This window comes from Furipterus horrens, unplaced genomic scaffold, assembly GCF_987537825.1.
Source record: "Furipterus horrens unplaced genomic scaffold, mFurHor1.1.pri manual_scaffold_12, whole genome shotgun sequence".
Classification (NCBI taxonomy): Eukaryota; Metazoa; Chordata; class Mammalia; order Chiroptera; family Furipteridae; genus Furipterus; species Furipterus horrens.
The window spans coordinates 29,296,529-29,321,138 of NW_028327182.1; positions in this window are offsets into that span (position 1 = coordinate 29,296,529).

Below are 24,610 nucleotides of genomic sequence, written 5' to 3' on the forward strand. Positions count from 1 at the left end.
ATGAATAAAGAAATAAACTCCTAGGTACTTATGGCAATAACAAGAGAGATTAGAATTGGAGATGGGGGATGTTATATTACTTAGTTTACATAAATTACATAAGCAGAGTTGTCGATGTGGTCACACAGGAAAATATGGAAAGCAAGGTCATAAATGAATAATTATTAAATTTTAAGACCAGTTCTGGAAGATATCGCCATCCCTCTTTCCTATAACACATTGCTCACAATAAGTTCCAGCAAGACACTTCCCCATATAAAAACTACATTTCTCAATTTCCTTTGCAGCTAGGTATGTGTAGACATGTGACTAAATTATGACCAGTAGACTATAAATAGAAAGGATATGTTCAATTTCTACATTGATTCATTAAAAAGAAATTTTCTTTTTCTTATATTTTTTCTCTTTTTTCTTCCCACAGCTGGAATATGGAAAGAATGGAGAGTGATTCAGACAAGAAACACCCAGAAGATATGTTAAAATAAAAAGATAAAATAAAACTAAACTGCTGAATATACTTTTTAAAGACTTTCCTATCTACCCAGCATGACTGACAACCCCTGGACCATTCTATGAGGAAAAAACAAACTTACATCTTGCTTGAGAGATGTATTTGGGTCCCTCTGTTAGTGCAGCTTAAATGGGACTCATCTAAACCAACATCTATATGAAAAGGAATATTGATGAAGAGTTGAACATTCAAAAAACTGGGAAAATCAGACTAGAATATTTTTATGGAAGCCAATGAGGCCAGCATTGTACTAAAGGAGCAGTGTTCAGGAGTACAAAATAATGAAGAGTTATTACATGAGATAAAGTATTGCGAGTGTATATGGAGGTATCAGTGAGATTAGAAAATTGAGGAATCTGTTAAAGATGAGGGAAGACTGTGGGAAGTGATAGTTAATGAGGAACACAGAAAGATTAGCAAAATTAAAGGTATGATATAAATTAGAAACTATGAATATATAACACAACCTAACTGAAGAGGTAGGTAATTTCCCCTTGAAATATTCAGTGTAAATGTGGATCCCTATGTTAAAATGAAAGAATATGGATGAGAGGAGTATCAGGAGCTTTCTGTCTCCACTAGAAAGTTGATTTTATATATCAGAGGGCAATAGAGCATAGAGGCTAAGGAATCAAGTTCTGGATTTAAATTTTAATATAAACAGCTTTGTAACTTTGATAAATTATTTCACCTCTTCAAGTGATAGTTTTCTTATATGTGGACTGTAGATAACACAGTACCTGATAATTATTGGCTTGGCCAAAATGTTTGTTTTTTTTTTTCAGTGAGATGGCTCTAGTAGTGCTTAGTTGTCTTTAACTTCTTTTGAAACAATTTTGTTATATTGTATTGTATCAGTATGCATTAAAAAAATCAAAATTGATAAATTTTTGTGTAGCCAGTTTAATATTAAAGATGGAAGAAAATATGCAACATCTTTGGCATATTATGCTTTATTACTTCAAAAGAGGTAGAAACACAACTGAAATGAAATGCAAAAAAAAAAAAAAAAGGATTTGAGTAGCATATGGAGAGGGTGCTGTACTGATTGGACATGTCCAAAGTGTTTTGTGAAGTTGCATGCTGGATATTTCTCGCTGGATGATGCTCCATGGTCTGATGGACCAGTTGAAGTTGACGGTCATCAAATGGAGACATTAACAGAGAACAATCAACATTATACCATGCAGGAGATAGTCACAAAACTCAATGTATCCAAATCAATAAAGTTATTGGTGGAAATGAAAAATGTGTCTTATTTTATGAAAAAAAAAAAAAAAACATGGAATTTTGACAAACCCATTATAATCACTCCCATTTTAAGTCACTTCCAGTGGCTTAAAATCACAGTTGTCATTGAACTACGGGTTGAGTTGGACTCCACTTAGTTCAGCTTTCCAAGCCAGGATCCTCTGGGCTAGATTCTAGGTTGAGGTTAGCTTTGGGCCTCTTCCAGATGTCTTTTTCTGTCATGAATCCAGGCTAAAGTAATGGCTACGATCTGAGTCACTTTCTGAAAAAGCAGAAGACCTAGAGCACAAAAACAGTTGGGTGAAAAACATCTTCACCTGGGCAGGCTCCAGACAGGACAAACATTTTTGCCTGCCAAGAGTTAAGAATACAGAAAACGGAAAAAAAAAAAAAAAGAAAAGAAAAAAAAATATATATATATATATATATATTTAAAATTTTGGGAATAGGATGAAAGTATTGGGGTTATTTAAGAAGAAACAAGAATTTCAGAAGCCTGCCCTTCTCTATAGGATAATTAAAGAAAAGAGGGTTCCTGAATGTGCTATTTAATTGGAAGTATAAGATAATTGTTCTTTTGTGTGCGTGTTTAAATCAATTAAAAATTTAATACAACCACACTGGAATATTTTTTCTCAAATTGTGTATATTTGCCTTCATTTTCATTAGTCCAATTATTTATATTTTATAATTTCAAGGTATCATGCTCTCATTCTCTCGAATTCCTTATATCATCAAAACAGCTTTGCATTTTTGTAAACACTTACGCAGAACTCCAGTATAGTTAAGAAGGAGTAATGGGCTCTGGAAGAACACATGTTTCATTTACAGTTACATATGGGTTGCATGTGATCCACACACATATTGGTATTGATCAGGTCAGTGCCTCTTCATAAGTATTTTCTGTCAAATGATCTGGAGCAGTGATCTTCAACCTTTTTAATTCCATGGCACACATAAACTAATTAATAAAATTCTGAGGTATACTAAAAAATATATGTTTTGATAATCTGACAAAAAATAGGTATAATTTTAATTTACTCATACTGGACAGCTATTGTTGTGTTGGCTGTTATTTATTTATTTATTTTATTTGACAATGTAAGGGAAGAATTTCTGAATAAATAGTCAAGAACTGCATGTTTTAAAAATTCTTGAGCACACTGGCTGAAAATCTCTGATCTAGAGTGCTTTAAAGAGCAACTCACAGGTTAATATACTTCTGTAAATTAAAATATTTGGGTCCTAAAAAAAATCAGTTTTCACTTGTGAAATAACTTGCCAATCCATTTCTTAGAAGCAGAGAGTATTTTTGACAAGTGCATTGTAAATATCAGGAGTGTTTAGATCCTAATTAATAAAGTTATTAAATTTGACATATCATTGCATTGAATGCCAATTAACATAATGCCAATTAACACAATGGCAATTAACCCAAATGCTAATAAGAGTTTACTCATTTAGGATAAATAAACATTTGTATTTAATAAACATTTGTTGCATATATATAATTAGTAAGATTAATTAGTAAAAAAGCAATTACGTATATGACATATAGTTACTATACATGTAGTTCTATCTATCTCTCTGTCTACCCACCAATCTACCTATCTATCTCTGGCTTTAAAACAAAATCAAATGATTGGAAAGTAGTTTTCCAACAGATTTAATCTTACACAAAAAGCCAATAAAATGCTTTGACCCAAATTCACTTAGATAATAAAAGTTTACTCTAATGATTGCCTCTTTTTCTGAGCATATACTTGTTATGGCTTTTATGATTTCCTATCTAGAGAAAACCATGTTTTAATGCTTTTACTTGGCTTTCAAGTGTTCAGCTCAGACCTCATAAAGATTTGTTTTCCCATGATTCAACCCGAAGCACAAATATTGCCAAGTCATTCAATTCTATCAATAAACTTCCCTTTCCATATTTTTTCTTAACTTTTTAAATAAACTGACTCCAGTTTATTCTCTTCTCCCAGATTTATTCCTTTAAAAATCAAAATGTGCATAAACATTGCAATTTAATTTCCTGTATATTTATGTACTTTTATATCTTAATTCCAACACTGGTACAAATATGTTAACATTATAAAAAATGCCACCTTTGACTTCAAAATTTTACTTTCTAATTATCTTTAACAACATGTGGCATTTTTTTAACCAAGGAATGTTGAATCGAAATTAAAACAAAAATGTTATCCTTCATGCTGAAAAGTAAAATAAAAAACAACTTTCATGTATAGTACATGGATTTTGTAGACAGATGGACTTGATTCAAATAGGAGCTAAACCTAAGTTACCAAGTTCTTAAACCAAGTTTCAGTTTCTTCACCTATATTTGGCTTTAATGTAATAGATACTATAAATACAGTCAATATTTGATCTTAAGTCAGGTTTTTAAGTGTGTTAATAATAATCATCATCACATTATTATACTAGAGGAAAATTATCAATTGTTTTTAAACTAATAAATTTAAACACTATCAGAAAATACATTGTAACAGATGTAAAACTGAAATTCATGCATGAGAACTATATAGATTTCAGGGATTGAATAATGGGTCTCTGAGCACAGATATGTCAAGATACAGATTTTTTTTCTTGTAAATTCAGAGAGGTTTTCTTCTTTCTTTTTAACATTATAATACATTTATTTGAATATGTTATGAAGATAAAACAAGAAATAGTGATATCTATTTAAATCAAAATAAGGAATGAATTGAAATACTTATAATATTCACATAAGTAACTTAGTTTTGGTTAAATTAAGTATGGGAAGTTTTGAAAATTTGAAATAAAGACATACTTCTTATGCAGCATTTAGTGCAGCTGAAGGATTGCTATTATGATTGGAACAACAAAGATAACAAATTTATTGAAATAAAATATGCAAAAATTATTCCAATGAATGGCAATTACATTTTCTACAGCATAGCAAAAAATGTGCTGTTCCTTTGAACACTCTTAACTTTAGATTCTAAAGTCCCTTCTCTCCCAAGTCAGTATTACATCATTTTATTTTATTTCTTTGGAACATTATCTGCAAACATTTTTTATTTTCCCACAGGATCATTTGCTGTCTCTCCACTAGAGGGCCAAGAGAAGTTCTTGGCTCAGAAGAAACATCCAATATATATTTGCTGAATGAATGAATCATCTGTGTCCAGAAGGGGGATCCAGTTTTGTTTTCAAGTTTGTGAATTGATTCAGATACCACATGCACTTTAAAAATATATGGTTATTTGATTACCATGTATTTTTGTTATTTAAAATGTAAAGAATATATGAGAAACTCTTATATAAAATTCTGACAGTATGTGACTTACACAAGGGAGTCAAAGTTGTTTTGTTTTTGAGATCTGACACATTTTTGCATGGATTTCTTCATTTTTTGTGTGTGTGCTGTATTGATTTATATTTACGACTTTATGAGCCTGCTAAGATCCACTTAATTTAGTTTGTTTTAAGGTAGGAATATAGATTATCACTGCAACGATTTCCAGAAATTGACTAGAGAAAACTACAAATGTGGGTGTAAGTTCTGCCTGAATGAATAAAGAGGATTGGTGTACTTTGTAGAGTAAATCACACTAAGCCATCACATTTCAACCTCCCACTTTCTCTCTCTCTCTCTCTCTCTCTCTCTCTCTCTCACACACACACACACACACACACACACAGACACACACACACACACACACACACACATGAGATTTGTCCAGAAGATATCCAGTTATGTCATATGAAAAATAGAGACCTTTACTGAAGAAGATACAAAAAACATTATACATAGAACAATGACGTCACCATCCCCTTCAAAGTAGGCACCTTGGGACCTCACACAGTTCTCCCAGTGTCTCTTCCACTGTTCAAAATATTCTGAAAAATTGTTCGTTGGAATCAGCATCAGCTGCTCCTGAATCTCAATGACAGTCTGAAATCTCTTCCCTTTCGAAGGTGATTTTAGGTTTAAGAAAAGCCAGAAGTCACAGATTTCCAGATCTGGGCTGTAGGGGGGCTGAGTCACCTGAGTGATTTGATGTTTTTCCAAAAACTCTGCACAAGATGTGATGCATGAGCAGGCGCATCGTCGTGATGAAACTGCCAATCACCAGCTGCTCATAGCTGTGGCCATTTTCATTATATAGCATCTCTGAACCGAGAAAGAAAATTGAGATAATACTCCTTATTTGGCCTGGAGGGGAGTACTTGTGATGGACAATACTTTTCCAATCAAAAGACACAGTTAACATGATCTTTTTCTTGCTGCAACTTTGCTGTGCCCTCTTCAGGCATGGAGAACCAGGATGACTTAGCCTTTGTTTCCGGATCATAGCAACTGCAGCATGATGTTCCTTCTACTCTGGCAGCAGAAACCATGGAGGAAATTTTGCCATGAAATATTTCATGTCAAGATCTTATGTCAAAATCTCACAAAATAATCTTTGGAATCCCCAGATCAGCTCCTAGTTCTCACACTGTCAGTTGCCAATCTTTGTTGGCTACAGTCTGTACATGTTCAGCATTCTCAGGTGCTCTGCTTGTTGCAGGCCTTCCAGAATGTGGACCACTTTCAACAGATCCTGGACCATTTTTGAAGCATTTGTACCACACTTTTATTTTCACTGAACTCATTGCATTGTCCCTGAAAACCTTTTGAATTAGCCAAATATTTTTCCCCAGGGATGTTTAATCTTAACTCAAAATTTGATGCAGATTTGTTGCTCTACTCAGTCATTTTGAATGTGACAGCCACACAGTACACATGCCTACTCAACATTCCACCGACTAGTAGAGTGAAGTCATCATTGTTCACAAATGCACATTCTAGTCCACTCTCCTTGGCTACCAGCTTACTTTGACGCCATGAAAACTGTTCTTATTATATTAACAATGGCTGGACTTTGTATATACACACACCAAGTAAATTTCTGGCTAGACATAAGAAATAAATGGCATACTTTTGCAACAGTCATTTTTATCATGTTTACTTGAGGGAACTTGAAGAATGGAGATGAATACTAACATTTTATTAATGAAATAATCACCATTTTAAATTCCTTATTGGTTACAAATCCTGAAATATATTATATTATGGATTAAGTCTTATATTAAATTATTCAATTCTATTTTTAATTTTTTAAATTTAAGTATAGGCTAAGGTAAGAAGTTTGGAATATTTTAAGCAGAAGAGAGATATGGTCCAATTTATAGATTTCACTGAACACTCTGTCTGTTACATGCATAATGACATATAGGGTGAAAGAATTGCTTGCCTTTTCACTCTTAATGAGATCTTAACAAAAATAAGTTATTTACTATACTCAAACATTAATATTTCATTTTATTGTTTAGAGATTTTGGGTCCTATTTAAAATTGTTTTTAATCCTCAGGTTATGAAAACACTTTCCTATATTACACTCTAAACGTTTTTTTATTAACTTTTTTGTGGTGACATTTGTTAATATCACATAGGTGTCAAGTGTACATTTCTATGACCGTATATTTGACTCCCTTTATACTTCACTACCTCCTCTTCCTTTTGGTAACCACCATACTGTTGTATATTTAACTCCATTAAAACTGATTATAATTCTTTGTAAGAGAACCAAACAACTTCTATTATAGTTCAATTTCCTCGTTAGCTAAACTTCCCCTTAGTACCTCTTTAGGTATTTCTTAGCCAAGTTATATATACTTAGGTTTTGCAATCTTTTATAATAATAAATCAACCCTATTTATTCCATCATTACAATTTTCCAATATTTATTAATTTCATTAATTTTTTCAAATAAATTTAACTTTTTTAAGAACTAAAGGAATTCATCAATAATACATTCATTTATTCTCTACTAAATGTAGTATATTTTTCTTTGCAGTCTGAACTAAGGTGTGACTTTTTGGCTCAATTCTGCTTCTCTACATGAACTCTTAAATCATGTCCCTATACTTAGAAGATTCTAGACACTTTTAATTTTTAGATTTTTATTTCATGAACCTACTCATTTGCCTTCATTTGAACATCCAATACTTAAGTAAAGATAGTATTAAATAGTCACTTAGAAATATTGAATGCAAACAGTTTGCTATTAATTGCCGAGTCAAGCTAAAATTTTATTTATTTGTGTTATAGCAGAGATGATTAATAGTTTCATAGAGTACTCAACATAATGAAAGAATAACAAAGCCCCCCAAGAGACATCACACCAGAGAAAGAATAGTCACAAAAGCTTCCAGAGAGAAATTTATCAACTACAATAAAACAAGAATCAAGTAAATCAGATTGGTTGATAGTAACACAGGATATTAGAAGACAACAACATAAAATCTCCACAATTCTAAGGAGCCATGATTTTTATCCTAAATTTCTATACCTAGAAAAATTATATGTGCACTTTGAAGATATAATTAAGGCATTTTCATAAATGTGAAGACAAGGAATATGTATTCCCCATCTATCCCTTCTTAAGATGTGCTCCAACAAAATAAAGAATCAATCATGTAATTCAGGAAGAAAAAGTAATGGATCAGGAAAGTATTGACAGGAAGTTGCCTTTGCATCAAAGGAAGCTTAGAGATCAGTCAGCCCCGATTGGAGCAGGAGCCTCAATCTTGCAAAGGATGGTTACTTGATAGATTATCTTATAATTTAAAACTCTTGAGGAAAAAAAAAACAATAATAGAAATTAAGGGTAACAAAACAGCAAAGCACTTAAAAATTTATGTGGGGAAGATATTAACATAATTTATTAAAGTACTTGAATATATAGCAAATAGTAATTTACATATGTAAAATTATATGGGGAAGGATAAACTGGGAACATTTAAAAGAATTAAAACTGCTTCTAGTAAAATAAAAATTCAGTTTCTAATTTTTAACCTGGATAAATTATACACACACACACACACACACTGTAACTCGTTATAAGAATAAATGAGGCTTTAAAGTGTGGTACTGGCAGCAATAAGGTAGAAAACTGTAGGTTTTCATTATTAGCCTTTTGGGAGTTGTACCAGGCAGAGTTCTAAGATGCCCTCCAACATCTCAGACTCTTATGTTATCTCCTGGGCAGAACTGGTAATTATGATGAGATGCCCCTCTGATTACTCTGTTTTATGGAAAAGGCTTTGCATATGTAACTAATGAAAAGGGGATTTTGCATGTGTAACCAATTTGGAATTGGGCTGTGGGAATGGGTAGGGAATTTTTGAGGATCATAAGAAAACCCTATATAGTCTTGAACTAATTGTTTGTTAGAATATGTATTTTATAGTCACTGAAGTTCAGAAAGGCATAAGGAGAATGATGAAGTGATACTAAATCACCCTAGAAAAAGCCTAAAGTGCAGGGTAGATGCAGTTGACAGGGCCTCAAAACAGGGATCCTTGTTATGTGGTGACAAAAAAAGAAAAAGGAAAAGAAAATCTAAGTAAAATTGCCTACTGTGTTTATGTGGAAAACAAAATTTGTTAAGTGATGTATTTGAATACTGATCTGAAGAGATTGTCAATTAAAGTGTTAAAAGTATGGCCAGGTTTCTTTTGTTGCTCATAATAAAAGTTAAGAAAAATAGATGCAAATAAATGTAAGTATATTTAAACAAAAAGGTGATCAGTATATGTCTATCTAGATGGCAAAATATTAAAATTAAGTGATTGTTTTTACAACTATGGCATATAGAAGTAGACAAAGATGTCCCTGTATGAAGAGTGAAGATAGGGGATATATTAAATGGATATACAAAATTGAGTTCTTTTAACAAAGCTGCTAAAATCATTAACATTATGAAGGTTGAGGTATGAGGAAAGACTCCATTCTTGTTCTAACTTGCCTGAATGCTTAAACTTTTTTTGAACTTCTAGTCTTGCGTTAATACCTGTTTATGCATCTGGACCTCCAGCAAGCCCTTTAATTACTCCTTGAAGGACTCACATATCCAGGCCATTAATTACCCCCTCAAAGACTCACATATACATTCACCTGGTGACCATTATCGGGACCACTGGGATTTTACCAGACCTCCTGGCACTTGTCTTCTGGACCAAGAGGCATCCATCATTCTGACTGTGGAATACCTGACTAATAACAGTCCTGCACTAATCCTAGGGCTCAGAATGAAAGACTGATAATTCTCACTAAAGTGCTTTTTACAATAAGAACTTTCAACTTCATTTTTCTTCTTTGGAACACTTTCAGCAGTTCTGCCTAAATATGTTTCCAGTTTGCAAACTCAAGACTTGAATAAATCTCTATAATTTATTTCTAGCAAAGCATTCAGATTCATTGAGTTCCTTTGACATCTACAGTTTTATGCTAAAAACTCAGAAAAATCACAAGGTCAGTGTGTACACTCACACAAAAGCTCTATCAAGAGATCGAGGTTGTACTTCACAGATCTTCTCAATTCAACCAGAGGACCTCTAAGGAACTTAAGGTCCTTGCCCCTCAGTCACCTAAGCAGTTCAAGATAAAGAAGAGATTATTCCAAAAACAATTTCAGTTGTGGATTTTGTTTAAGGAATTGAAACTTGGCAAAGTTTACTAAAATAACTAAACGATGTTGTAAAATTTTTATCTGCAAAAATGCTGTCAGCTTGGAATTAAAGGGAAAGGAAGAGTACAAAATAAAAGAAGGCTGTTACTCCCAAACCTACTTGTAGGATGCAGTCTGATAAAACTACTGAGTTGCAAACAAAACTGAGTTCCACAAAATGAGTAGTTGCTAAATTCATGGCCGGGGTGGAGAAGAATGAGAAGAATGACTGATCGGATGGAGACAGGAATCCAAAGGGAGAAGAGAGAAGCCCAGAGGATGGAGCCAAGAGTGGCAATTATGCCCGGTTCTTGAAATGAAATCAAAGAATTCCAGTTGGGATTTACTTGTCTGGATTTCAAAACTAATTTAGACTGGTGAATTATTTATGTTCCATTTCCCTGCTTTTTAAACCAGAATGTCTACTACTGTTATCCTACACCTGCCTTCAGGTTTGGGGGCAGAAAAACTGTCTTTAGTTTTACAGGTTCACAGACTTAAATAATGTGCCCCAGAATGGATCACATTTAAGAGCTTCATCCAAACTGGGTAATAAGTTAGATTATAGGAGTTAAATTTAGATAAAGAGATTTTGAATGTGAGCTGATGCTGTCACGGGAATATTTTTAGAGACCTAGTGATGAAGTGAATGAATTTTGCATATCAGATAAATGTGTAATGTCAGGGGTTAGAGGACTAACTGGGGATAATTGACATCTCTCTAACATTGTCCTCTCATACAAAAGCACACAAAAATATCTCCCAATAATTTTATTGAAGTTCTCAAATTCTGTACATAAGGCTTTTATCTCTAGAGTTAAGTTCATTCTTGTATACTTTATAAAAAATTTGTTGTTTTACTTACTTGAAAGGAATCTTAATATTTATTATATCTAATCATTATTAGTTTATATAGAAAGTTGCTAACAAGATTGATAAGTAAACTTTACATATAGTAACTTTCTTAACCTTGCTTATTAGTTATTATAATGTAGAGGTTAATTTCAAAGAATTTCCTAAGCATATATCATGTAAAAATAAAGTTTGTTTTTAATATGCTTTATTGATTATGCTGTTACAGTTGTCCTAATTTCTTTTCCCTTTGTAACCCTCCACCCAGTGACATCCCTCCCTCCAGTTGTCCCCCACCCTTAGTCCATGCCCATGGGTTGTGCATATAGTTCTTCTCAACATCTTCCTCACTACTCCACTCTCTCCTACTATGCTTCTTAATTCCTATACCACTTCCCTCCCTTTCCCCACTTCCTCCACCCTGCTGACTTCCCCCAATAATTTTCCCCATACTTATAATTCTGTTCACACTCTCGTTGCCTACTTAGTTTGTCTTTGTTTCAGTTCCCTAGCTTCTGTTGTTGGTTGTTGTGATAGTTTTCATTTTAATGTTTATAGTTTTGATCCTCCTTCTCCTAAACAAGTCCCTTTAAGATTTCATATAACAGTGATTTGGATCTGATCAACTCTTTCAGTTTTATTTTGTCCTGGAAGCACTTTCTCTGCCCTTCTATTCTGAATGACAGCTTCACTGGATAGAGTAATTGTGGTAGTAGGTTTTTGCTTTGCTTGGCATTACTTTGAATATTTCTTGCCAGTCCCTTCTTGCATGCAGAGTTTCTTTTGAGAAATCAGCTGATAGTCTTATTGGGACCCCTTTGTATGTAATTCTCTTCTTCTCTCTTGCTGCTTTTAAGATTCTCTCTTTATCTTTAATTTTTGACATTTTGATTATAATGTGTCTTGGAGTGGTTCCCCCTGGGTTCAGTTTTTCTGGAACTCTCTGTGCTTCCTGGACCTGTAAGTTATTTCCTTCCCCAAGTTAGGGAAGTTCTACTTCATTATTTTTTCACATAATTTTTCAATTTCTAGTTCTTCTTCACCTTCTGGCAACCCTATGATTCGGATGTGGGCCTGCTTATAGCTGTCCAATAAGTTTCTGAGCCTCTCATTTTCCTCACTTCTCGTTTTCTCTTTCTGCACTGGTTGACTGTTTGTTTCTTTCCTGTGTTCCAATTTGTTGATTTGATCCCTGGTTTTCTTGCCCTCATCATTAGTTTCATATGTGTTTTTGTTCATTGCAGCAGGACTAGCCTTCATTCCTTCCCTGTCTTTGTTAAGATCTGCTGTTAGGTCTGTAAGCACTTTTATAACCAAAGCTCTGAACTGTGCCTCAGAAAGATTTCCTATCTGCTGCTTCATTAGATTAGAAATTTGCTGTCTGGTCAGCTGCGTCACTGAGATCTCTACTATGATCTGTGCCATCTTGAACAGTTTTGTGTTTACCCTTGCTTCCTGGGCAGGGCTGTCACACCTCCTATGCTTTGGAAGGCAGAGACCCATGCACTTGTCACAACCAGGTGACCCTTCTCACCACGCTGTGGCATTTTATGTGAGGGTGGGGGTCCAAGATGAATTCCTGCCATTCATTCTCTGCTGAGAAGATGGGGAGCCTCCTCCTCCATCCCCTCCCCCACCAGGCCTCACAGTCCAAGGCAATGGAGGTCTGCCTTCCCTGACTTTGGAATCACAAGCTGATGGGTCTGGTCTGCAGCCAGGGGTGCTCCCCAGATGCTTCTCGCCTCCCCTTAAATACGGGTGTCTGTGCTTACCACTGTCCTGCTGCCATCGCTGCTGCTGCCATGGACTGCACAGCTTGAACTCTCCTCCTTGGCTTTGCCCCTTCCACCTATCCAAATGAGCACCACTTCATTATAACTTCATACATTGGACTTCCATTTATTTTCTGGAACTTCTGGTTATTGCTGGTTTCGTGGTAATTGTATTTCTTCTTAGTTGTTAAAAAAAATAAAGTTTTATCTTTTGTAATCTTTACATCACTTTTTGTCTTTTTTCCCCCCTTATAACATTGATTAGTACCTTTAGTCTTGGTTTAACAGTAGTGGTAACTATGAGGATCTTTGTTTTATTTCCAAGAATAAATCCATAGCTCAACTTTAAGTGCAAAGGTCTGAGTTGTTTGGGGATACATATAAATTTATCCAAGTATAAGGCTTGCCCTATTTTTCACAGTTTTCCAAAAAAATTAATCATAAATGGGCACTAAATTTTCCAAATGATTTTTAAATTAAATGATGTAATCATACTTTCTTACATTTAATATTGATGTGGTGAATATTACATTGATACATATTTGGAGGTTTAACTCTCCTTGTCTTTCAAAGAAAAACACCTTCTTGATCAATATTTATTTTTTAATATTTGCTGATAGTTACTGTATTTTTTGTTCCATAAGACACACTTTTTTCCCACCAAAAGTGGGGGGAAAATGTCTGTGCATCTTATGGAGTGAATATTGCATCACAACTATGATGTGAATTATCTGACCTGTCAGCGGTGGCAACAGCTGTTAGAAGAGGAAGCAGTGTGCCCACACTAAACCCCTGGGGATGCTTAAATGTCCCACTTTACTGCTGAATCTCAGGGCATCTGGTCAGTATGAAGAGAGCGAAGAAAATTATATCAGTGAGTATAAGCAACTAAGTTTCATAAATTCTGACATTAGCAATGATGAGTTATTGGGGTTCCCAGAAAACTAGAAGAGTATTTGTACCTTAAAGTCTCTCCTCGTTTGTTAATGACAGTGATGATGGTTCTTAATACCGCTGTTCACTGCTATTCATTTGACATGGTTGAAATATTATTCTGTTATATTTTATTATATATTTTAGTACACCATTTGGTGTACTAAACCTAGGTGCTTTCTTATGGTAAAGTGTGTCTTATAGTACAAAAAATACAGTAATTTAAAATGTTATATTTAATTTTATAAATAAAAGGTGCTATTGATTTTATTCACTTTTGCTCCTATTTCTTTTAAATCCTTGCCTGAGGATATGTTTATTGATTGTATAAAGAGAGGAAGGGAGGGGGAGAGAGAGAGAGAAACATCAATGTGAGAAAGAAGCCTCAATGTGAGAGAGAAACATAGATCAGTTACCCCCCATATGTGCCTGAGAGGGAACTGAACCCACAACATTTTTGGTGTAAGAGATGACATTCTATCCAACTGTGCAACTCAACCAGGGCTCACTTTTTATTCTTTATGCTGGAACAAACTGAATAAGGTGGCAATAATCATTCATTAGCATTTTGTGAGAACACACTAATAAAACTTGAAGAGGATTTCCTTTTATTTAATTTTTATTTATTGAGTTTTAGGAAGAAGAGAGAGAGAAAGATCAATTTGTTAATCCATTTATTTATGCATTCATTGGTTGATTCTTGTATGTACCCTGACTGGGCGGGGGGGGGGGGGCGGTGATTGAACTTGCAACCTTGGCTATTAAGATGACACTCAAACTAACTGACCTAACCAGCTAGGCCTAGCAAGGGTATTGTTTACTGTTATTTAAATTCCTTGTATATACTTAGTTGTCTAATAAATTTTATATGAGCACTTTAACATCTTATTATTTAATTATTGTTTTATTTATGTAGTTATTTTTAAACACAATTTTATATTTTCCTTGTATTTGTAATGATAAAAACTTTTTCAATTCTCCATGATGCTCATTTTTATTCTCACTCTTTTTTCTTTAATCTATATTGCCAAAAGTCTGTGCTCTGTGCTCTGTATTGATCCTTTCAAAAATCTAGTGCTTCTGAAAAAAAAAAGGTTTTGGTGCTGCTTTATCTTCTGTCGTATTAATTTTTGCACTTTGTTTCATTTCCTTTATTTAGTTTTTTTGTTTTCCTTTTTTCTAAATGTCCAAGTTAAATGCTAAATTTATTTGTTTAATTGGTTTGCTTGTAACTTTATTTTGTTCTAAAAAGAACTTTATTTAAAACTATAAAATTTTCTCTAAAAACTGCATTCATTTATTTCACAAAAAATTGTATTGTATTATTTTTACCACCCACTAGTATTAAGCATTCTATAAGTTTTTAAAGTGTCTTTTAGAACTTAAAACTTATTTGGAAATACATTATTTAATTCCAAATATGTAAGAGTATGTTTAACTTCCATGGTTTATCAATAGCAAATATTTTGCATTATGGTAAGAAGAATTTTCTTGTGGCTTTCATTCATTAGAATTAATCAAGACTGCTTAACAGGAGTTCTATTTCTTAAGAGCCCCATATGTGTCCAAAAATAATTTGTATTCTGTATTGGGATTAAAGGAGATAAAACCTTTTATCTTACCTTTTCCAGCTCTTATTCGTTTTTCTCTTCCTTTAAGTAGAATTATTTTATATATGGCTTAGTTCGAAATCACTAATATATTGAACAGCTTATTCATTCTCTCATCTATCATATATACTGTGATATTTACTTCATATATTTCTGTTATCAAAAGTTTCCAATTATTTCTTATAACTTCCTGCTTGTAAGTTGTAAATATACCCCCTGTTTCTTTAAGTATAATGATAAACTTAAGTTATTGATCTGTGTCATTGATTCTCTTGCAGTTGATGTATCTTGTTCAGTGTCCTCATTCATTAAATTGGCCCTGCTCTCCCAGCATCTCATATTTTTGACACCTGACTTCTTATTTCCTGAGAAGTGATATTTTGGGGATGACCAATGAGTCTGTAACCTTTACGCATCTTTAAAGAGAACTGAAAGGAAGTGTTCCAGTGCTCAACCACTGTGGCCACTTCACTGGCTGCCATTCCACCAGACAATTAAAGTGTGGAATTTATACTATTAGAAATAGGCATTTTCTGGAAAAGGGAGTTTCCTTATTTTGTAATAAGGAGCCACTGCGGGAGGTGGCAGGTGCTAGAGAAGGAGGGAAGTGGGAAAGGGGACCCCAGACAGCAAGTGATCTGTCCATACGAGTTTCATAAAATCCTCAGCAGGGCTGTTTTGTTGCATGAAACAACCTCCCTAGCCGCTAGCTGTCCACAGAGCGAGGCAGGCAGTAACTCTTTTACAGCAGTCGGGAAGGAGGTAATAGCAGATCTTAAAACCTTCCCAATCACCTATTCTCCCTCTAAAACCTCTAGTGAAGTTTGGCCACAGGCTACAGCTCCCCACAGAAGTATACAGAGACCCATAGCATTGTGGCCTCAGCATTTATCATCCCCAGGTATTTCTCATAGCTTTTAGTTCATTGCTCTGATCCACGATTCCCTCTTGCCTTTGGTATTTCTGGATTGTTGATTAGTACAGGGGACACGTGCAGCTGGTGTTGCGTCAACATTTTAGGAAACAAAGAGATTAAACTGTGCCATGAAGAATATGAAGAGTTTTAAAAGACTTTAAATAACAGAGTAATAAATTCAAGTTGACATAGGAATATCACAGGTTTCAGGTAGGTAGAGGAGGTGTTAGGTAGCAGCTAGTAATGGCCAGAGGGCAAATAAAGGCGGGGTCCTCACCTTTACGATCTAACAACAAACTTAATACTGGAGGCTAGAAGCAAAAGGAAGACATGTCTGACCCGTTAACTCAGCAGTGCTGAGCTCCGTTTGATAAGATTGCCAGACAAGCAAAATAGCACAAGAGGAGGAAAGAGTCCTTGAGACTGTACTGAGAAAAAGGGCCTCTGGAGTTCTTACCATCACAGGTGGGAATTGCACAGGAGGAAGATAGGGTCCTATGCTAAGAAAGGGGAGCTCAGTAACAATTTCATTAACCCAAAGAGCCTTTACTGATTGAGAAGGAAAGTCTTTGTAGCTGTACATTATTCCAAAGATTTAGAATAGAGAGAAGGAGAGGTACCTCTAGAAGCCAGCTAAGGTATATAACCCCTGAACCCTAATAGTTGGTGTTCTTTGATTAGCTAAGTCCCCACTTTTAGCCTTGGCTCAAGTGTATAGAACAAACTTACTAACATGCTTATTAACAACTTTATTTCCTCTCTACATGGGGCATCTAGACTAGCTGGGTGCCTGATTACAGCCTTGTGCAGTGATTTCAGAATTCATTCTTACCTCGTGTGTGGAACTGAGCACTCAGAATATAAGATCCCTCCACCCAGAACATAATACTCCTCAACTAAATTCATACAATGAAAGATACAAAAGTAAAGGTTAAGAAAAACGGTTGCTGTTGTTTTTAGCAAGCTCAAGTGTGGTATCTGTGGCATTGAGGAGTTCCTGTCAAATTTTATTTTGTTTGTTGTATTTGTATTGTTTGCTGATTGTTTTTGTTGAGCGAGCGTGGTTGTAGGTGTCAGCCATGAGTTTAGGAGCCCGTGGGAGGAAGGCAATGACAGGTAGAGTTGAGAAGGTTTCCCTTTTTTTCAATGGTCTTGTTTACATGAAGCACAGCTTGGGTAACATTTTCAAAATGTAGTTTATATATCTTATATACGAGAATGCTTCGGGTACTCTGCTGTTATGTTTTTCCTTGATCCTAGTTTGAAAATTGTGAGATTTATTTTTTAGAAGAAAATTAAGGTTCTAAAATTATGCTATCTTAGTTAAAAACCCAAATACTGGATTGGGATTATCATATCAGTCCCTCATCGTTATATCCACTTTTTAAACCTTTAGTTGTTTAGTGTCTCCTTTACCCGGTTACATTTTTATAAATCATCCAGTTTCTTTGGCTTTTAAAATACAGCTCAATAGAGTAAGCAGATTTTCTAATTTCCTCTGGAATAAAAGTTATGCCTTCTGCTTGTTTGCATTCATTTCAATATGACCCAAGTACTTTGTTATCTTCTGTTTGTCAATAAGTAATTCAACAAGGTCTTCTTCAGTTCCAATCTATCTACTTTCTTTGCATTTTTCATGTTAATGACAGATTTTTTAAATGAGTTGAGGATTTAAGCCTTTTTCTGAGTCATTAATTTTACACACTTCATGATTTATTAAGTGCTCTGTATTCCTTGGTATTATTTGCTGGGTTTTGCCCTGTAAACTTAACCAGTGCTTTATTTTACTTTGAGACCTCTTTTTTCATTTAATACTGTTGTAATTCATTTCTTTAATAAGATGTAAGTTGTAGGAAAGAAAAAATAATATATTTTTAAATTTAAATAAATGTTTAAAATTTTAGAATGGTTGACGTGTTGTTGAACAGTCAAAACACAAGTATTTTTAAGTTCATAATATTGAAAGATATTTTATCTGCTTTGTAAATTTTTCATTTTAATATTCTTTTTCATGCAGTTTACTAGAGAACAGAGGTTTTCAAATTTTAAAATAGTCTGAGAACTCATATTTATTGCATGTTTATATTAATACATTGAACATTTTATATGCATCGTCACATTTTATTCTTACAACTGCAGAAACAGCTCAATATGGTTCTATTGTGTTTAATGCGATTCTGAGTTGCCTTTCAGAGAAAACAGACCCGAAACAGTGAATTAAACACTGAAGCATGCTCAGAGGAGAGAAGTTTGACTTCTAGCTGCACCCAGAACCAAAGTATCAACCCTACTTACATGAAACGAAAAAACCACAACATAACCAGAACTTGAACAGCAGGACCCTTTCAGAGGCAGAGGGTCTGTTGTCAATGAAGATTTTGTGTAGACACCCCTTACCTTACCAAGTCTTTCAACTGAATCTTTCCCCAAGAATACTTCTGTGGTAGACGATTAGACAGACATGAGAAGAACAAGAACAATGGCACAGGTACAGAAGGTCCCAGATGGAAAGCTCTGGGTGCCTAGTAAAGGGAAAAACTGAAAAAACAAGGACCTCGACCTCAGGGTAACTGTTCCTCCCCTAACCTGTCGCATCACTGGCCATAAGGGTTTGGACCCTCCCCTGACCTTTCCTCACCTGGCATGTCACTGGCCATTCAGTAGACCCTCTTGGAAGAAGAACAAGAAACCAAAGAGTGGCCTCATGACTTTCATACAAGCTCTTGCATGACCACTCCCTGAAGCATTAAGCCTTGGGATAGTGTCTAGGCCTCAGTTGTGTTTTAGCTCCAGGCCCAGAAAAGCAGCAAAGCCAGACAAGCAACATCATGGTTGACATCAAGACCACATGACTTGATTAAAGACCCCCTGCCCTAGCGCTGACCAATCAGTGGAAACCATGCCTTGAAAGGACACTCCTGGAAAGCTGATTAATATTGTATTCAGATCTTCCCCCGAGGCCTCCAGATAAATACCCACAAGACCCAGTATGGTGAATACTCCTGCGCCTGCCCATGTCCCCCCCCCCCCTTCCCCCCCCCGGCACATTTTCTTACCTCTCTCTTTCTCCTAAGTTCCAAAGGCCCTTCTTTTGTCTCTACGACTTGTTTCCTGAGCCCATTTCTTCTATAATATACAGGTGATGCCTCTGTAACTTTCTACATATACGTTCTCTTATAGTTTGAGTTTTAGATCTGAATTATTTCTTAGCCAGAAATCAAGAACTGAGGTTACTGAACCAAAGTCTGGTCTGACTTCACCAGTCTGACAGTTGGAGCCCTTTCACCATCATCACTTCCACACAGCTGTTTCCTTTATACCTTTAAAAATCCCGCCTGAACCCTGGATAGGGAAGTTCTGGCTTTGAGGCATTAGCTTCCCCCTTTCCTATGTGGTATCATTCATAATAAAATATCCCATCTTTCTCCACCACGTCGCTTGACATTGAGTGTTATTGAGTGTTTTGGCTCTGCTAGTGCTGGATGAACAAGCTTTTTCTGTTTCGTAACATTATTATATATATTTTTCCCCCCTAGATGTAGATACTAAGACATAGATATAGTTGGGTCACTTGTTTATGGTAAAATAGATATTAGGTATTTCTTTGTTAAAATAAAACTAAGAAACCAAATATAACAAATATATGAAAAGCCCTGCTTTTTAAAAAATAGAATGTACACATTGGAAGGATGCCTGCTCAACTCTTATGAATGTGCTTCAAAAAAAGAAAGAAAGAAAAAAGAAAGGAAAAAAGAAAACCACTGTGCTACATCATTTCTCATAAATTGGAATAAAATGTTTCTGCTATTTTATTTAACTATGTAGTATAATATTTTCTAAGATATAACTTTGTTTAAAGTAAACACACTTGTAACCTGACCAGAGTGGATCAGTTGATTGGGCATCATCCCATAACCAGAGGGTCAAAGGTTCAGTTCCTGGTGAGGGCATATGCCTGGGTTGTGGGTTTAGTCCCTGGTGGGAACACGTGCGAGAGGCAACCGATCAATGTTTCTCACATTGATGGTTCTCTCCCTCTCTCTCCCTTTCTTCCACTCTCTTTAAAATCAGTAAGCATATCCTCAGTTGAGGATAAAAAAATGTTAACACGTATTCCATCATGTCCAGTTTCCTAATGAAACTTTACGTACATTTCTCACGTTAAGTGCAAGAGAGAATCTGGGACAGAAAAAGTGGCAGACCAATAGTTGGAGAAAATTATGGTATGTAAAAATGCATATTCTAATTATCTATGGATTATTCCTACAAAATCATCACTTCTTATATTAATTTTCTGAGGAGTCATGACCTTTTTTCCATTTTTCAGTGTTCAGGGATCTAATAAGCAGTTTGGAAATAGTAGCCAAAGATAATAATAATCTCAGAAAATTCTAAGATATACATTTGTTTGCATTTCTATATCTTTTTTTCTTTCCTTAAAAAGTCTTTGAAATGATTTTAATGTTAATGTTCTTAGAAATATATCAAGTGCATAAAATTAATAAAAGAGTTTAAAAAGTATGCAGTGTTGTATATTTACTCATTGTTCTCTGGATCATAATCTGCTTCTTAGATGAAAGTAGAAATATCTTTTTAAATTTTTGAGATAAAATTTTCAAAGTAGAAAAATTTTAATAAGAAATTGTTTAATTTTTTTAAATCTCTATATTAATATATTTGATAAAGTTGACACCAGGAAGACTGGAGTTAGGAGACTTCCCTCCATGTTTCTAGCCTTGCTCACAAGAAAAGAATTCAGGCAAGAGACAATGTGTGTAGTGGAAATAAGAGAGCCAGTTTATTGAGCCTGAAGCTGCAAGCAGGCACCTCGCTAGTCTGAATGGTCCGACTATTGGGATCTTGGGGGTTTTATGCTTGTAGCCAGCTTCTAGGATCTCCCTCATTCTTCCTCTTTTAGACATTGTGATTAATACACAATTTCAAAGGTTTTCTTTTCCAGACAGTGAAAACAATACATATAGATTTCAATGGCTCCTCTCATCCTGCACTATAATGTTTTTTCTTGTGATTTTTGGAACATTTGGCAACCCTGTGGGACCAGGCTCAGGACTGCTGAGTTAATGGCTGAGACATGTCTCCTTCTTCCTCCCTGTCTTGCCTTACTATCTGTCCTACCTAACAGTTACACAACTGAGTCCAGGTTTACTTAAAAATTGTATCCTCCTTGACTTCAGTGGGAGTTGTGGAAAAGTCATGATTGCCTGTATTTGAAAATGTATCAATACACGAATGTATAGCTTATTTTATCACTCCTCAGTTACTCTAAATAATTTATGTTTCTTGTCAAATTTGTTATGAATGTTGTATGTGTAAGTAGTTATTTCATAGTTCAAGTTTCTTAAAAATTTCTCTTAAAAATAAGTGTACGTTTGCTTCCAAATGTTTTATTTGCATCTATAGTTTATCATGTAAACTGTTTTATTTATTTCCATCGGCAGCCGTCCGTCTCGAGAGACGATGGTGTAGCTTCTTAAGAGTCTATCTGCACCGCCGAGAATGGCTGTGCAGTCCGACTCGGGAGTGACACGGTATCTGTCTCCTCCCGTGTTGAATCGACATCTTGCGATGACGCTGGAGTGTCCTCTCCAGTGAAGCTGAAGCTACAGAGCCTGGGCAGGGTGATATGGAGGGTCTGCTGTTGCCCATGCAGCAGACCCTGTTTTATTTATTTAGTTAATGTGATTCATAATATTAATTGATATGCTAATGTTAAACAAAATTAACATTCTCAAGATAAACTACACTTTACCATATTGTATTTATACTCTCCCTATTTTACTAAACGAGATTTGCTAGTATTTTGTTGAAATTTATAAAGAATATTAGTTTACAATTTTCTATTTACTGTAATTAATTTATGTTTTGGTATTTTGAATATACTGGAGATGTTTTTCCCTTTTTTTTCTAAAGCTTTTGCATATGTTGACTTTTTTCATAAGTGTTTGAAAAAATTATGAATTTAACCACAGGAACTTAGAATTCTCTTTTTGAGAAGGTTTTGATTAAAAATTCTATTTCCTTATTAAATATTAGGCTTTTAGATATTATTTTTCTTCTCATATACACTTTGGGAAGTGTGTGTATGTGTATGTGTTTCAAGGTTTATTTCATGTAAGTTGTCAAAATGATTGGTATAAATTTATACATATAATTCTCTTATTATCTTTTGAACATCCCAGAGATCTGAATAATATGTTTAATTTTTTTTATTGATACTTTAATTTTTTTTTAAATTTTTTGATCAGTTTTACTAGGGACTTATCAGCCCAGTAACCTTTATGAAGAAACAATTTTGGCAGGCAGTTTTCTCTGTTGATTGCTTTCTATTTCATTCATTTCTACTTTTATCTTTATTATATGCTTTCTTCTACTTACTTTGAGGTTTATGGTACTTTTTAAAAATCAAAATAGTTAAATTTAAATTTCTTTTTTCTAGTCCTAGGGGGGAAAATAGGCAGGAAAATTTCAGATATCCCATGTAGCAACATTTTCACTGATATATCTCCTAAGGCAAGGGAAATAAAGGAAAGAATAAACAAATGGGACTACATCAAACTAAAAAGTTTCTGCTCAGCTAAAGAAAACATCAGCAAGATGAAAAGGAAACCAACCATATGGGAAAATATATTCGCCAATGACATCTCAGACAAGGGATTGATCTCCAAAATATATAAAGAACTCATATGACTCAACACCAAGAAGACAGACAACCCAATAAAAAAATGGGCAAAGGACCTGAACAAACACTTCTCCAAAGAAGACCTACAGAGGGCCCATAGACATATGAAAGTATGCTCAACATCACTAGCCATCAGAGAGATGCAAATAAAAACCACAATGAGATACCACTTTACACCTGTCAGAATGGCCATCATCAACAAATCAACAAACAACTTGTGCTGGAGAGGATGCGGAGAAACGGGAACCCTGGTGCATTGCTGGTGGGAATGCAGACTGGTGCAGCCACTATGGAAAACAGTTTGGAATTTCCTCAAAAAAATAAAAATGGAACTGCCTTTTGAACCAGCAATTCCATTGCTAGGATTATATCCGAAAAATCCTGAAACACCAATTTAAAAGAACCTATGCACCCCTATGTTCATAGCAACACTATTTACAATAGCCAAGTGATGGAAACAGCCTAAGTGCCCATCTGTAGATGAGTGGATCAAAAAACTGTGGTACATTTATACAATGGAGTTCTATGTAGCAGAAAGAAAGAAGGAACTTCTACCATTTGCAACGACATGGATGGAACTAGAGAGAATTATGCTTAGCGAAATAAGCCAGGCAACGAAAGAAAAATACCTTATGCTGTCACCTATTACAGGAAACTAGTGAACAACACAAACAAATGAGCAAAATTGAACCAGAGCTATGTAAACAAGAAGTAGACTAACAGTAACAAGGGGGGAGGTGGGAGGGAGAGAAGGGGGTAAGAAGGGGAAGAGTCAAGTCAAAAAACATGTATAAATAACCCATGGACATGGGAAACTGAGTGGGGACTGAATGTGGGGGAAGGGAGGGGCAGGATACAGGGAAGCAAGAGGGGGAAAAAGTGAGACAACTGTAATGGAAAAACAAATTTTTTTTTTTTTTTAGTGGGGGAAAAATGAAAATATGAAGAATGGAAATACCAGTTCAGTGAATATTAGGACAAAGATTTTCCTTCATGTTGTATATTTTTCTCCCTATTTGATCCCTCCAGAGTTGGCATTCTAAACAAGTAAGTAATGACATAAGTTTCTTTGCATAGAACTAATAAGACCAGTTGTTAATAGAGGTTCCTTTTTTTTTTTTCTTCTTTTTTTTCTTTTGACCAAGTCTTTGACTGGAATGTCAAGCCTAAAGGAGACATACTTGGTCTCAGGTTGTTACCAAAAAGCCCTGAGGAATGGGGAATGACTTTCAAAGGTAATAAAAGCCCGCGAGATAAAAGGCCTGGTACCTTGGTTGGTTGTGCGGTCCACAGCAATCTTTCCAGGGAAGGAATGAAGGTTGTTTTCCTGAAAGATGGCTAGAAGGGACCTTAAGGCACAATGGAAAACCAGAAAGACTTGGAAAGGACAGGTGTGTACAGGCAAGGATGAATGCCCGGTATGTGGCTCAGCTTCTGTGCCCTGAAGAGCAGACTGAGGGTCACCCTAAATGTTCCTTGGGTAAGTTCCAGCAAAGCAGAACTAAAGATCATAAGTGATCATTT